General features: G+C 44.5%; 1 protein-coding gene across 4 annotated transcripts in view; it reads right to left on the bottom strand.

Annotated features, from left to right (window-relative positions):
• Positions 1-16,629, bottom strand: part of LOC122557335 (zinc finger MYM-type protein 3-like) — a 152,119-nt gene that overhangs the window by 91,850 nt on the left and 43,640 nt on the right. The window lies entirely within an intron of this gene.

Below are 16,629 nucleotides of genomic sequence, written 5' to 3'. Positions count from 1 at the left end.
CAAAGTACACCAATGTTTGCAAATGCCTTACTATTTAGGCAACATAATATGGCTGACTATGAATCTGATTGGCGAAAGCGAGGGCTGCAGATGCTGGAAATTAGAGTCGAGTGTGTGGTGCTAGAAAAACACAGCAGGTCAAGCAGCAGGAAAATCGACGTTTCGGGCAAAAGCCCATCATCAGGAATGAGACTGGGAGCCTTGGAGGTGGAGAGATATATGGGACGGGGTGGAACTGGGGGAAAAGGTAGCTGAGAGTGCAATAGGTGGATGGAGATGGGGATAAAGGTGATAGGTCGGAGGGGAGGGTGGACCTGATAAGTGGGAAGGAAGATGGACAGGTGGGACAGGTCATGAGGGCAGTGCTGAGCTGGAAGGTTGGGGGTGGGGGGAGGAGGGGGAAAGAGAATAAGTAAACTGGTGAAATCCACATTGAGACGATGGGTTGGAGTGTCCCAAGGCGGACGATGAGGCGTTCTTTCTCCAGGTGTTGGGTGGTAAGGGAGTGGCGATGGAGGCAGCCCAGGACCTGCATGTCCTCTGCGGAGTGGGAGGGGGTGTTGAAGTGTTCAGCCACGGGGCGGTGGTGTTGGTTGGTCGGTGCACGAGTCCTGGAGATGTTCTCTGAAGCGCTCTGCGAGGAGGCATTCTGTCTCCCCAATGTAGAGGAGACCACATCGGGAGCGATGGATATTGTAAATGACGTGTGGAAGTGCAGGTGAAACTTTAATGGATGTGGAAGGCTCCTTTGGGACCTTGGATGAAGGTGAGGGGGAAGATTTAGATTTAGATTAGATTACTTACAGTGTGGAAACAGGCCCTTCAGCCCAACAAGTCCACACCGACCCGCCGAAGGGCACCCACCCAGACCCATTCCCCTACGTTTACCCCTGCAACTAACACTACAGGTAATTTAGCAAGGCCAATTCACCTAACCTGCACATTTTTGGACTGTGGGAGGAAACCGGAGCACCCGGAGGAAACCCACGCAGACACGGGGAGAATGTGCACCCCGATTGTGGGTGCAGGTTTTCCAATTCCTGCAGTGGCAGGGGAAGGTGCCAGGAGGGGAGGGTGTGGACCTAACAAAGTAGTCGTGGAGGGAATGGTCTTTACGGAAAGCGGATAGGAGTAGGGCGGGAAATAAATCTCTAGGGGTGGAAATAGCGGAGGATAATGCGATATATATGGAGGTTAGTGAGGTGGAAAGGAAGGACCAAGGGGTTCGGTTAGAGGGGTGGAGTTCAAGGGTGGAGGTGCGGGAAGTGGACGAGATGTGCTGGAGGGCATAATCAACCACGTGGGAGGAGAAATTGTGGTCTTTAAAGGAGGTGGCCATCTGGTGTGTTCTGTGGTGGAACTGACCCTCCTGGGAACAGATGTGATGGAGGCAGAGGAATTGGGAATAATCGGATAGTGTTAGTATATTCATGAATTTGTTTTGAATAAAAGATTTGCTGTTATAAATCTTGTACTCTGCAAAATCATCGTTCATTAGTAAGCAAAATGGAGCATTTTCCATTTCTCATACTACCATTAGGGACTTTCCATACGATTATACATTCAGCCTATTGCAATAATGCATTGTCTCAACCGAATCTCAGAAAATCTCAAAGCTAGAATTATCATTTGTCCTAACTGTCCTCTCCTTAACGCTTCACTATCACTTCCAACCTGCACTTTTGGTTGTGTAACTATCATTCTGGTCTTGACCCAACTACATCTTCTGATGTATCTGCCTCCACATTCACAGGCAAAGTGTACGACCTCGCATCTTCCTGGAACATCATCCTTAAACCCTTCTAAACAACTATTTCTCTCCCTACCTTATAAAGTCTATAATTATCAAAAAAACAAAAGGTGCATCAATGTGGGCGGCATGGTGGCACAGTGGTTAGCACTGCTGCCTCACAGCGCCAGAGACCCGGGTTCAGTTCCCGCCTCAGGCGACTGACTTGTGTGGAGTTTGCACGTTCTCCCCGTGTCTGCGTGCGTTTCCTGCGGGTGCTCCGGTTTCCTCCCACAGTCCAAAGATGTATAGGTCAGGTGAATTGGCCATGCTAAATTGCCCGTAGTGTTAGGTAAGGGGTAAATGTAGGGGTATGGGTGGGTTACGCTTCGGCGGTCGGTGTGGATTTGTTGGGCCGAAGGGCCTGTTTCCACACTGTAATGTAATCTGTAATCTAATCTAATAGACCAAAAGGCCAGCTCCACTATTTCCTATGATTATGGCCAATCTGCCTAAATGTTATTTCCTACCCCCTTCACTCTCAATCATAATTTTAGATTACTTCTTCCAACAGTTGCCCAATTTACATTAGTTTCTCTGTTTAAGCACCGGAGATGATTTTCAAATTAGAAAAAAAATGCAAATGCAAATAATACAGGCAAGTTATAAACCACTTTTGTTAGATGCAGTTTGCAAAACGCTTTCTGAAGCCCTTATGTTTTGTCAAAATACAGTGCAATAAAACAAAGCTACAGTCTTAAATCAGTGAACATGTCCAGTCATACCAGTTGCATTTCCAGAATATACCTTGAGCATTATTATTTTTGGCCAGCTATTTGTGCCAAGTATTTTACAAGCTCACTTGTACTTCAGATATTAATTACCTCACACTCGTAAGACTGTGTTCTTAACTGACTTACTCAACTCATTCTATGGTCCTGAACTACATATATTCTTTATAAGCTCTTGGAAAAGACAGGGATGGAGGGGGAGGAGTGGAGGGGGCGGGGTGGAGGGGGCGGGGTGGAGGGGGCGGGGTGGAGGGGGCGGGGTGGAGGGGGCGGGGTGGAGGGGGCGGGGTGGAGGGGGCGGGGTGGAGGGGGCGGGGTGGAGGGGGCGGGGTGGAGGGGGCGGGGTGGAGGGGGCGGGGTGGAGGGGGCGGGGTGGAGGGGGCGGGGTGGAGGGGGCGGGGTGGAGGGGGCGGGGTGGAGGGGGCGGGGTGGAGGGGGCGGGGTGGAGGGGGCGGGGTGGAGGGGGCGGGGTGGAGGGGGCGGGGTGGAGGGGGCGGGGTGCCATCGGGCTGGCCTGGGGAGTGGACGACAAGAGCTGTCACAAAAGGTGGCTCAGGTCCTCAAGGGGATGGGAGAGAGAGAGAAGCAACAAGCCTCCTTTTTTCACACCTGTGACCTCTATTACAATTTACAATGATAATTTGGAGTTGGGGATTAGATGCAATGTGTCAAAATTCGCACATGACACGAAGATGACACGAAGATGAAGTAGAGCAGTGTGCAGAGAACACAGTCTGCCAAGGGATAGAGATTGGTTACATGAGTGGGTAAGGGTCTGGCAGATGCAGCACAATGTTGGTAAATGTGAGGTCCTCTATTGGTAGGAACAATACCAAACCGGACCATTACTTAAATGATGAAAAATTGCACCATGTTATTATGCAGAGGGACCTGGGTGTTCTTGTGCATGAATCACAAGAAGTTGGCTTGCAAGTGCAGTAGGTAACTAAGTCGGCAAATGGAATATTGTCCTTCATTGCTAGGGGGATGGAGTTTAAAAATAGGGAGGTTATGCTGCAGTTGTATAGGGTGCCGGTGAGGTCACACCTGGAGTACTGTGCACAGTTTTGGTCTCCTTACTTCAGAAAAGGATGTACTGGCATTGGAGGGGATACAGAGGAGGTTCACTGCATTGATTTCAGAATAGACAATGTTGGCTTATGAGGAAGGTGACTGCACTGGAATTACATTCATTGGAATATAGGGGGGAACTAATGGAGACACACAAAATTATTAAGGGATTAAATAAGATAGAAGCAGGGAGGCTGTTTCCATTTGTGGGTGAAACTAGAACTCGCAGGTACAACCTCAAAATAAGGGGCAGCAGATTGAGGACTGAGTGTGCAGAAACTTCGTTACCCAAAGGATTTTTGGAATTCCCTGTCCTGAAAGCAGTTGAGGGTACCCGAGAGTCATAGAGTCCAGAGAGGTACAGCACGGAAACAGACACTTTCCCCCAAACCCGTCCCCACGCCGCCCCACCTCCCCCCCAAACCCATCCCCTCGCCGCCCCACCTCTCCCCAAACCCGTCCCAACGCCACCCCCTCCCCTCAAACCCGTCCCCCTCCCCCAAATCCACCCGTCCCCCCAAACCTGTCCCAATGCCGCCCTCCTCCCCCCAGACCCGTCCCAACGCCGCCCTCTTCCCCCAGACCCGTCCCAACGCCGCCCCCCTCCCCCCCAGACCCGTCCCAACGCCGCCCCCCTCCCCCCAGACCCGTCCCAACGCCGCCCCCCCTCCCCCCAGACCCGTCCCTACGCCGCCCCCCCCCCCCCCCAGACCCGTCCCTACGCCGCCCCCCTCCTCCCAAATCCGTCCCTACGCCGCCCACCCTTCCTCCCCCAACCCCACCAGCACCACTCCTTGCGCACCCAACCCCACTCCCAGGCAGCCGGAATGGACACCAACCACAAGATTGCTGCTGCTAGTGTTATCTTTTGGCCTGTGGGGTGGGGGGGGGAAGAGAGAGGTTAGAGAGGGGAAGAGGAGGACAAGGAGGAGAGGAGTCTCCAAATAGCGTGTGTCCACGCGCACACACAGATAAGTTTGACTGCAACGTTTTGACAGATTCCACCTTTGCCCTGTACAGGACAATGTTGGAGAGATTATCTGGGGAAGGGGCGTTTCAGGTTCACCCATGGAGAACTCCAGGGAACGTGTGTGGGGAGAGAGAGAGGATGGGAGGTCAGTCATTTGGAGACGGTGCCTGGGCTCCTATCAGTTCAGGACTGTTCCCGGCAGCATTTCAGTAAGCTGAGTTCACTTTCAATCACTGTTAGCAAAAGATGCGAACGGTGTTGGGAACACATCTTTGATGTCATGTTTCTATCGGGACCTCGAGATCTCCTTCGGATAATCCAATATTCGGATAATTGATATTCAGATAGTCAAGGTTCCTCTGTATACCATCATTCAAGTCTTTCAACAATAAGGGAAAACTCTGCTAATTAGGAGCTAAGAAAACTTGAAAATTGCTGAAGTAACAATTTACTCTTATCGAATACTGCATACATTCAGGCACTACTTTCATGCAAAATTATAGCAGACACTACTGAAAGGAACACTGCGTCAATTGTTCAAATCAAAATAATGATTGAGATCGGAGATGTTGTTAAAAAAGGTTGTAACTGGCTGATTAAAATATTTCAGCTTCATGAATTTACATTAGAAATGCATTTTAACAATGCCTCACCAATGGCAGGTTTAGGGTGATGTGCAGAGCATCAGTACTTTAGAAGAAATACCTTTGCTAACATACACCTGTTGTCCTGTGACAATTTAAATATTGTCATGTATAGGATATTAATACATTCATTGCATTATTTTGTAGCTTTAAATTTGATCAGGATTTAATAATTATGGAAGCTATTATTGACGAATTGTCAAAATGTCCTACGCGTCAATACAAAGACAGAAAGTGATTTTTCTATGTAACTGGATTGACAAAGAGGCTGGAGAGAATGGAAAAGCTGCCCCCCAAAGCGAGGCGAGAGTAACTGTCTCCGACATCAAAGCATTTGACAGAGTGTGGCATCTCACACCGAGCAAAAGTGGAGTTAGTGGGAATCAGGGGAATCCCACTACTGGCTAGAATCATAACTTGTACAAAGAAGATGGTTGTTGTTGTTGGAGGTTTGACAACTAGCTCAAGACCATCTGCTCACGGTAATGGAACTGTTTCAATGGCCTTCCCTCCATCTTAAGGTCACAAGTGGTATATTCACAGATTGCATAATAATAGCACCAGTCACAATACTCAGGTATTGAAGCAGTCCATGCACAGATGCAGTAAAATATGAACAATATGGAAGTTTAGCCTGACAAATGACATTTGTGCCACACAAGTGTCAGGCAAATAACTATATCCAATGATAAAAATTAAACTATTGCCCTTGGACAGTCAGTAGTTTTATCATTGTGAAATCACTGGGATCAATATCATGGGGATTACAATGGAGCAGAAACTGAACTGGATCAACAATATGTATGTATGTGGCTACAAATGCACATCAGAGACCAGAAAATGCCCCAGTAATTATCTCAACTTGACCTCCCACAGACTATCCAAATCTACCAGACACAAGTCAGGAGAATAATGGAATTCTCCCCATGTGCCTGGATGAGTGCAATTCAACAACACAGAAGAAGCCCGACACTATTCTGGACAAAACAGTCCACTTAATTGGTAGCACATCCACTAACTCCACCAACAACACTCAGTAGCAGCAGTGTGTACTGCTACGAGACATTCCTACCTTTTAATGGGCTAGGGTTACATTGCCTCATGCCTCACAGTTTTACAGTAGCAGAGAATGGAAATGCATTTTTGTTTGAGATATTGGCTCAGGACCAAATCTATCCTTTCAAAAGGTGTCCTCAAGAGATGTTTTTACACTCAACATTCTGCATAACTGTCTTCTTTCATGTGGTTTCATCGTGGATCATTACAACATTTCCTCCCCAGTCAGTAAAACATGCAGACACCAAACTTTCCAGTTTGGCCTCCCAGTTACTTTATGCTGTATGCCTGCTTTACTTTCTGTTGATTTTCTTGTGCGACACGTCATTACCAAATTCACAGAGTAACCAGATGGCAGAATGATGGAATGATACAGCCCAGTAAACTATATAGGTCCTTTGTGCTTCGGCTTGTGCTGGCTCTTGACAAGTGCCATCCAATTATTTCTTGCCTTTTGCAGATATCCTTGGGATTTTTCACTAAAAATAGACACCCTACTTCCTAATTCAATGCCCTTATCTTTATAATTTCTTGCAACCCACAATGTTCTGGAATGTCCAAACACATCTAATTCAGATCCCTTGGGGATCCCCAATTTTAATGGCTCTGCCACTGGGGGCCATTCCTTCAGCTGCTTAGGTCCAAGCAGCAAAGGTCTCTCCTGATAGCTCAATCTAACTTTCCTCCTTTAAAGCCTAGCTCTTTGATCAAGTTTCGAGTTACTTGACCTTATTTATCGCCATGTGGTTCAATATCATATACTGTATTGCTTTATTTTTAATGCTTCTGTGAAGAGCCTGGGGATACTATCTATTATAGTCTGAAGGATTGATTGAAACCTGGTAGAATGAGAAAACAGTTGAGGGATATATAAAGAATTAATTGGTTGTATATGGTGAGTTAGTAAATAGTGATGCAAACATTTTACAAGTGTGGTTAACTTAAATAAAAGCTCTCACTGAAAGTGTACAACTGGATTCAAAATATTTATCAGTGACCACCGATACTCCTGCCGACTTCATCTGCAGGAAATGCAGTCAGATTCTGCTCCTCACAGAACGAGTTAGGGAACTGGAACTGGAGTTGGATGAACTGAGGACTATTCGAGAGGCTGAGAAGGTGATAGATAGAAGCTACAGGGACATAGTTACACCAGAGAACAGAGGTAGCAGGGTAACAGTTAGAGGTGGGAAGGGGAGGAAGCAGGCAGTGCAGGGATCCCCTGTAGTCATTCCCCTAAACATTAGGTATACCGCTTTGGATACTGGTGGGGGGGGGACAGCCTAGCAGGAGTAAGCTGCAGTGACCGGGTCTATGGCGTGAGGTATGACTCTGAGACTTTGAAGGGAAAGGGGGAGAGGAGGAGAGCGCTGGTTATAGGACACTCTCTAGTTAAAGGGAAGGACAGGTGATTCTGTGGGCATGGGCGAGACTCTCGGATGGTTTGTTGCCTCCCGGGTGCCAGGGTCCGAGACGTCTCGGACCGTGTCTTCAGAATCCTTAAGGGGGAGGGTGTGCAGCCAGAAGTCGTGGTGCACGTTGGCACCAACGACATAAGTAGGAAGAGAGGTGTGGAGGTCATTCAAGAGCTCAGGGAGTTAGGCTGGAAGCTGAAAGCTAGGACAGACAGAGTCGTCATCTCTGGGTTGTTGCCGGTGCCACGTGACAGTGAGGCAAGGAATAGGGAGAGAGTGCAGTTGAACACGTGGCTGCAAGGATGGTGTAGGAGGGAGGGCTTCAGTTATTTGGACAATTGGACTGCATTCTGGGGAAGGTGGGACCTGTACAAGCAGGACGGGTTGCACCTGAACCAGAAGGGCACCAATATCCTGGGGGGTAGGTTTGCGAGCTATCTTCGGGGGGGTTTAAACTAATTTGGCAGGGGGATGGGATCCGGACTTGTAGTCCAGCAAGTAGGCTAGCTGTTTGTCAGGATGTCCAAGTATGTGGGGAGGCTGTGAAGAAGGTAGCACTGACAGGGAATACTTGCGGACACAGAGATGGGTTCAAGTGCGTATACTTCAACGCAAGAAGTATCAGAAATAAGGTCGGTGAACTTAAGGCGTGGATAGGTACCTGGGACTACGTTGTTGTGGCCATCACGGAAACGTGGATAGAAAAGGGACAGGAATGGTTGCTGGAGGTTCCTGGTTACAGATGTTTCAGTAGGATTAGGGAGGGTGGTAAAAAAGGAAGGGGGGTGGTTTTGCTAATTAGAAATGGTATAACAGCTGCAGAAAGGCAGTTCGAGGGGGATCTGCCTTTAGAGGTAGTATGGGCTGAAGTCAGAAATAGGAAAGGTGCAGTCACCTTGTTGGGCGTTTACTATAGACCCCCCAATAGCAGCAGAGATGTGGAGAAACAGATCGGGAAACAGATTTTGGAAAGGTGCAGAAGCCACAGGGTAGTAGTCATGGGCGATTTCAACTTCCCAAATATTGACTGGAAGCTCTTGAGGTCAAATAGATTGGATGGGGCGGTGTTTGTGCAGTGTGTCCAGGAAGCTTTTCTAACACAGTATGTAGATTGTCCGACCAGAGGGGAGGCCATTTTGGATTTGGTACTCAGTAATGAACCGGGACAAGTGATGGGCTTGTTAGTGGGTGAACATTTTGGTGATGGTAACCACAATTCTGTGACTTTCACCTTGGTTATGGAGAGAGATAGGTGCGTGCAACAGGGTAGGTTTTACAATTGGGGGAAGGGTAATTATGATGCTGTAAGACAGGATCTGAGGAGCATAAGTTGCGAGCATAGGCTGTCGGGGAACGATGTCGTGGAAATGTGGAACTTTTTCAAGGAACAGATACGACGTGTCCTTGATATGTATGTATCGGTCAGGCAGGAAAGAAATGGTCGTGTGAGGGAACCTTGGTTGACGAGGGAGGTTGAATGTCTTGTAAAGAGGAAGAAGGAGGCTTACATAAGGTTGAGGAAACAGGGTTCAGACAGAGCATTGGAGGGATACAGGAGAGCCAGAAGGGACCTGAAGAAAGGGATTAGGAGAGCCAAGAGAGGGCATGAAAAATCTTTGGCGGATAGGATCAAGGATAACCCAAAGGCATTTTATGCATATGTGAGAAACATGAGAATGACGAGAATGAGGGTAGGTCCGATCAAGGACAGTAGTGGGAGACTGTGTATTGAGTCGGAAGAGATAGGAGAGGTCTTGAATGAGTACTTTTCTTCAGTATTTACGAATGAGAGGAACCGTATTGTTGAAGAGGAGAGTGTGAAACGGACTGGTAAGCTAGAGGAGATACATGTTAGGAAGGAAGATGTGTTGGACATTTTGAACAACTTGAGGATAGACAAGTCCCCCGGGCCTGATGGGATATATCCTAGGATTATGTGTGAAGCGAGAGAAAAAATTGCAGTACCGTTGGCAATGATCTTTTCATCTTCACTGTCAACGGGGGTGGTACCAGGGGACTGGAGAGTGGCGAATGTTGTGCCCCTGTTCAAAAAAGGGAATAGGGATAACCCCGGGAATTACAGGCCAGTTAGTCTTACTTCGGTGGTAGGTAAAAGTAATGGAAAGAGTACTGAGGGATCAGATTTATGAGTATCTGGAAAGGCACTGCTTGATTAGGGACAGCCAGCACGGATTTGTGAAGGGTAGGTCTTGCCTTACAAGTCTTATTGAATTCTTTGAGGAGGTGACCAAGCATGTGGATGAGGGTAGAGCAGTGGATGTAGTATACATGGATTTTAGTAAGGCATTTGATAAGGTTGCCCATGGTAGGCTTATGCATGGAGGCATGGGATAGTGAGAAATTTGGCCAATTGGATAGAAAACTGGCTAACCGGTCGAAGTCAGAGAGTGGTGGTAGATGGTAAATATTCAGCCTGGAGCCCAGTTACAAGTGGAGTTCCGCAGGGATCAGTTCTGGGTCCTCTGCTGTTCGTAATTTTTATTAATGACTTGGATGAGGGAGTCGAAGGGTGGGTCAGTAAATTTGCAGATGATACGAAGATTGGTGGAGTTGTGGATAGTGAGGAGGGCTCTTGTCGTCTGCAAAGGGACTTGGATATGATGCAGAGCTGGGCTGAGGAGTGGCAGATGGAGTTCAACCCTGCCAAGTGTGAGGTTGTCCATTTTGGAAAGACAAATAAGAATGCGGAATACAGGGTTAACAGTAGGGTTCTTAGTGAGGTGGAGGAACAGAGGGATCTTGGGGTCTATGTTCATAGGTCTTTGAAAGTTGCCACTCAGGTGGATAGAGCTTGTAAGAAGGCCTATGGTGTATTAGCGTTCATTAGCAGAGGGATTGAATTCAAGAGTCGTGAAGTGATGTTGCAACTGTACAGGACTTTGGTTAGGCCACATTTGGAGTACTGTGTGCAGTTCTGGTCGCCTCACTTTAGGAAAGATGTGGAAGCTTTGGAGAAGGTGCAAAGAAGATTTACCAGGATGTTGCCTGGAATGGAGAATAGGTCGTACGAGGATAGGTTGAGAGTGCTAGGCCTTTTCTCATTGGAACGGCGAAGGATGAGGGGTGACTTGATAGAGGTTTATAAGATGATCAGAGGAATAGATAGAGTAGACAGTCAGAAACTTTTTCCCCGGGTACAACAGAGTGTTACAAGGGGACATAAATTTAAGGTGAAGGGTGGAAGGTATAAGGGAGATGTCGGGGGTGGGTTCTTTACCCAGAGAGTGGTGGGGGCATGGAATGCGCTGCCTGTGGGAGTGGTAGAGTCAGAATCTTTGGTGACCTTTAAGCGGCAATTGGATAGGTACATGGATGGGTGCTTAAGCTAGGACAAATGTTCGGCACAACATCGTGGGCCGAAGGGCCTGTTCTGTGCTGTATTGTTCTATGTTCTAAGTATATTAGAGGACATTTTATCATATAAAAGGTGCTATATAACTTAGTTGTTGTTATTGAAAGTTCTGAACTGAATCTGCTTAGCCACCAGGCAGTCCATACGAACATACCTCAGTGTATAAAAAATATTTTCATCTTTCCTTTGGAGCTTTTGCCATTTAACTTACGTTCTTGGAATTACTGCCCCTCCTTTCACTGGAAGCAGTTTCTCCTTATTTACTCAACCAAACCCTTGATGATTTCAAAAATGTCTATTAAATTTCCCCTTGGTCTTTGCTTAATCTCAGCTTCTCTACGTCCCACATTCATGATAATATTTCACTTAGTTCCACTTTCCTAAGGTTTTACAGTTGTCTAAATTGTCCAAAATCAATTAACCGTGTATTTATACAGACTCAGCATAACCTCCTTGTTTTTAAACTGCAAAACTCAATTTACAAATTCAAGGATCCTTTATGCTGTTTCAGTTATCATTTCTTCTTCTGTCACCTTCAAAGATGGGTGCAAATCTATTTTCTCTTTCAGATCTGGGCAAACCAAACAAATGAAGGTGTCTTCTCACTGCCAGTCACCAGTGTCCAATGAAAATTTCTTTCAACACACTCAACCACCCTCCTACTGCTTCGACCATACAGAAAAACTAATTAGCAGTCAACTGACAATGCAGATGCAGTGTAAAAGAATCTGAGAAGTGTAGAGATTCATACTGGGGTCCCGAATGTTCATGTGTAGGAAAAGGGAAGTCATGTTTCACAAATGTACTGGTGTTTTTTTTTGAAGTTGTCACAAGTAAAATAGTTAGAGGGAAATTGAGTGGATGTCATGTACTTGGCTTCTCAGAAAGCTCTTGATAAAGTCTCATGCAAAGTACATGGGACTGGTGGTGATGTACAGGAATAGATTGAGAATTAGTTAGCAGATAAGGAAAAGAACAGGAATAAACTGGTCATTTTCACAGTGGAAGGCAGTGACAAGTAGAGTACGAGAGGATGGACAACACTTGGGCTCAGTTATTCATTAAAAGATTGAGGTGAGGGTTTTGAGAACAAGTTTGCTCACAACACAGAATGAGGTGCTAGGTGACGCACTATACCATTGATAAACTGGGTTTTTCTACTGATAGAATCCCTACAGTGTTGAAACTCTAGGCAAAATGGATTGGGAGAGTACAACTTATAAAGGATGCCCTTAGATAGTGGTGACTGAAAGCAAGCGTGCAGATGCAGCAGGCAGTTAGGAAAGCAAATGGCATTCAGCTTTTGTTGCCCAAAGATTTGAGTACAGGATCAAGGAAGTTTTATTACAGCTGTATAGGGCCTTAGTGAGACCTCACCTGGAAGAGTGTGTGCAGTTGTGGTGCCCTTACCCAAGGAAACAGATATTTGTCATAATGGGAGTGCAGTGAAGGTTCACCACAATTGCTGGAATGGCAGGTTTGTCTTCAGAGGATAACAGAGCCTGAGTTCACCACAGCTTGGAAGAATAATAGATGGTCTCATTAAAAAGTATTTAATTCTGACAGGATTGTATCGAGGAGTCCAGAACAAGGGTGCACAGTCTCAGGATAAATGGTGGGCCATTCCAGACAGAGTTGAAAGGGTGGTGAATCTGCAAAACTTTCTACTGCCAAAAAGATACCAAGTTAAGGACGAAATAGATAGATTTCTTAAATCTAAAGGGAAACAGCAGCAGTCTGGGGTCGTGCGTTGAGATAGAGGATAAGCCATGATCATGTTGAATGGCAGAGCAAGAATGTTGAGTTGAATGACCTATATTAGCTCCTATTTTCCATTTCTATGTGAAACCATGATCTATAGTTCTGGATAGATTACTTGCCAAGAATGCACTTGGTTAACCAACTACAGGGTCGCCTGTTATTGGTGTCAACACTAATTAACACTTTTCACTTGGAGGCTTATTCGCATCCAATCAAAAGAAAAGCCTATGTGCTTGGTTTCCTCTTTCCTTGGACTACTTTGAATTTCTGGTGAAAGCATTCTAACATAACATTTCGGCAGACATAATTCAACACTCTAGCATTACAAAAAAAAAGTCCCTATGTATGGTAAAAGGTTTTTCAACATCTTAAAAAGCTCTGGATGTAAGTTTGCTCGCTGAGTTGGAAGGTTCGTTTTCAGACGTTTCATCACCATACTAGGTAACATCATCATACTTAGCATTGTGACGAAACGTCTGAAAATTAACCTTCTAGCTCAGTGAGCAAACTTATATCCAGAACCTCAATCTGAGCTACAAATCTTCTCAAAACATGCTGCTATCTTAAAGAGTGAAAGATCAATTTAATCAAAATTTTCAGGAAGCCTGTTGCATGCTTTATTCCCCCTCATTCTTGCCAGTGATCGGTTGGCAGAGATGGCAGCAAGATTGGCAGGGTAAGATTGTTAAAAACAAGAGGTTGAAAATCCGAGCAAAAGTAGCACTTGATCAGGTACAAAATACATGTGTGTTTCACTTTCAATCGTAATCAGCAATGTGACAATCAGGAATGCTGCTTCAAAGTAGATTAGTCCTGTTAGCCTCGCAATGGCAGTTTTCTCTCAGATGCCATAATGTGCATCAAGTACAAACTCCTTTTAAGGGTGATGTGACCGCTCAATCCATCCAATACAAATCAATCAATGATAAATGACAACTCATTACACAGTACCAGAAAAATGAAGAAACCACCCTGCATCCACTTGAAGCCGGTTTAAACTACAAACATGGCTCATAGCAGTAAACAAATGGCTACTACTGGTTACGCAGTAGGATGATTGAAAACACATGTTCACATCCCAAGCACCTGACAGATCAAACTCAGAATTTGAAATTGATTGTTCTTTTTTTGATTTCCTTTCCCTCTTCAATTTCTCAGTGGTGTGTTAGTGTGTTATTAAAAAATGTCAAAGATTGTGGCAATATGGTTCAGCCACCATTTATTTCACTGAATATTTGACATTGCTACTCCCTGGCTTTTGAGGAAATCCAGCCAATGCAATGAAAGACAAGGCAACTGTAATTTGCTGCACCATGCCAAAACAGCAAAGAGTTTAATGAGCCTGTTGAAATTACACAACTCTCTTTTCACTTTCCCACCACATATCCTCTCCACCCCCACCCCCAACCCATGCACATGGACAGGTTTCTACATGATTAAGGATATAAATGTATTGGGGTCTATCAGATGGGATGAGAATCTAATAGATTTATTCAGCCAAATGCAGTATGAATGCAAAGCAGCAAGCAATCAGCTCTGCCCAGGGCCATAAGTTCAAACAGTACAATTCAACACGGCACTGAGTCATCCTAGCTAGCCAATCTAAGGTTTGATTTTTTGCTTTTGTCAAATTAAGCTAACTTTGAATGAATACTAGTAAAGGCACCCCAATTCTCGAGAGACCTTTACAAAGAGCAAATTAGGTTACCTAATATTGATTTCAATTTGACACCTCTTACTATTAGCAAAAAAGTAGAATTAATGTTGTTGAACAAGTGGAGAGCAAAACAAAAGATCATATCAATTTTATGTAGATTCAAACATTTGGATGAAATCGACAAACTATGAAAAGCTGTTGCCATGAGTGAAATTATACCATTACAATTAAGTAGCACCTTCAGAAGGATGTAAAACAAAAATTGAATAAAAGATCATGGGAATCTGGGAAGGCAGAGAGAAATTGATTGATCAGTTTTAAAATTCCTCCTCGCCCATTTCTTGGATACAGGAGAACTGCGAATTACAAAAATTTACAAGATTCTGCAATTGACTGCTCTGAAAGGAAATTAAACCATGATGGTATCAAATATTAACGTTTTGCTTTATATGTCCTCACAGCAATCCTTGCAAAAAATATGAAGGGGACATACCAGACATATTTCCTAAAAGAGAAGTAATTCAAGTGCAGTGTGCTGTACTGGAAGAACATCTAAGCAATAATAACAGAAATATTATTATTTATGGGTTTGAAGTAGCAATAGAAATGGTAAAGAAAAAGCAATGAAAATACTCAAATGGGGAAAAGTCTATGAGAGTTATTTGGAAGGGATCCAGATGGACCAGAACAAAGACTGGCCAGGAAAGCAGTAAACGAACAATCGGGTGCAAACAAGCACCTCTGCATACGGAAGAAAGATCGGAAGCTCAGATTTGAATGCTCTAACAAGAAAGGTTAAAATAAAAATGAATCAAGCTATGTAACAAATGCCTGGAACTGGAAACAGACAAAAACTGGCAATGCACAGAAAGTACAAGGAGAGATATAAGGGAAGAGAAAATAGAAATTACTAACCTATAAAAATTAAATTCAAATATCTTTCATCAACATATTAAAAGTAAAAAGACAGTTCAACAAAAGGTGGGGCTGAATTAGGGACAGATAAGGTGATAACTCTGTTCAGGCAAAAGTAAACAAAAACTTGACATGCTTTCACAAAAGAAGCTAGTTATTGTTGCAAAACAGAGCAAAAATAAAAGGTATTGTCAAAGACAAAAATAGATCAAAGATATGTTACTAAATTGATATCAAAGTTAACAAATAGAATGGATATTAGACTGTTGAGACTTTTGAACAGAGACAGTAGAAACTGACCATAATCCTTCAATCTTCCTTGATTACTGAAATAATGCAAAGGGATTGGAAGATTCCAAGTGTGCCAACTATTGTTTATTTTTGGTGGAGGGAGAGGAATAAAACTAACTATTATGGAAAATAAAGTAAGCACCAATGATTGAATGGCTAAAAAAAAAAAATCACTTGTTGAAGCTAAGGTAAAAAGACAGATGGCACAGTTCTGTGATTCGGTGAGTTGTGTCGAACTAACTTGAAGATCTTTGATGAAGCAACAGAGTGCCTATGAAGGCAGTACAAAAAGTACTACTTCTGATCAGGCTTAAGTATAGTAACTACAATTTTGAAATTTTACAAATCAGTCCAAAATTGGCAACATGCTAAGTAGTAAGCTGGACAGTCATCGACTTCAGGAGTACAGGCAGATTGCTGAAATGGACAGAAATATAACAGATGCAATTTAATAGTGATAAGTATTCAGTGTGGCACTTTAGATAAACCATGGAGAGGCTGTACAATCTGAATTGTGCAATTTTGAGGAGGTTACAAGTATAAACAGATCTGCTGACTATCTCACTGGCTGCTGCTTCTTAAATTTAACTTTTCAGCAATGACCAATTTGTGCACACAAGCTGTGCTTCAACAGCCACCAGCATCAAAGGAAGAACATTGCTCTTGAGTCCAGATATGTGGGTGAAAATCCTTCCATCGGCATTCAGTCGACCTTTGATCCAATAACCCAGGTTGACACTAAGTATTATTGTTGAACACTGTGGGATTGCTAACAAGGAATGGGGGTTTGAGAATAGATATGTCCTTTTCAACCTTTGGCACAACTGGGCTACAGTCTTGTTCCTAACAGTGAACTCTATGTCAGTCCCAGAAGTGTTCAGTAAACTAGAGTATAGTAGGCCAAAATAGTTAAGTCAAATTAAAACGATCAAAGATAGTCCTGAGAAAGTTTCTTC

The sequence above is a fragment of the Chiloscyllium plagiosum genome, unplaced genomic scaffold, assembly GCF_037043375.1.
Source record: "Chiloscyllium plagiosum isolate Xiang-an unplaced genomic scaffold, Cpla_swu_hap1 HiC_scaffold_11, whole genome shotgun sequence".
NCBI lineage: Eukaryota > Metazoa > Chordata > Chondrichthyes > Orectolobiformes > Hemiscylliidae > Chiloscyllium > Chiloscyllium plagiosum.
This window is presented reverse-complemented; position numbering and strand designations above follow the sequence as displayed.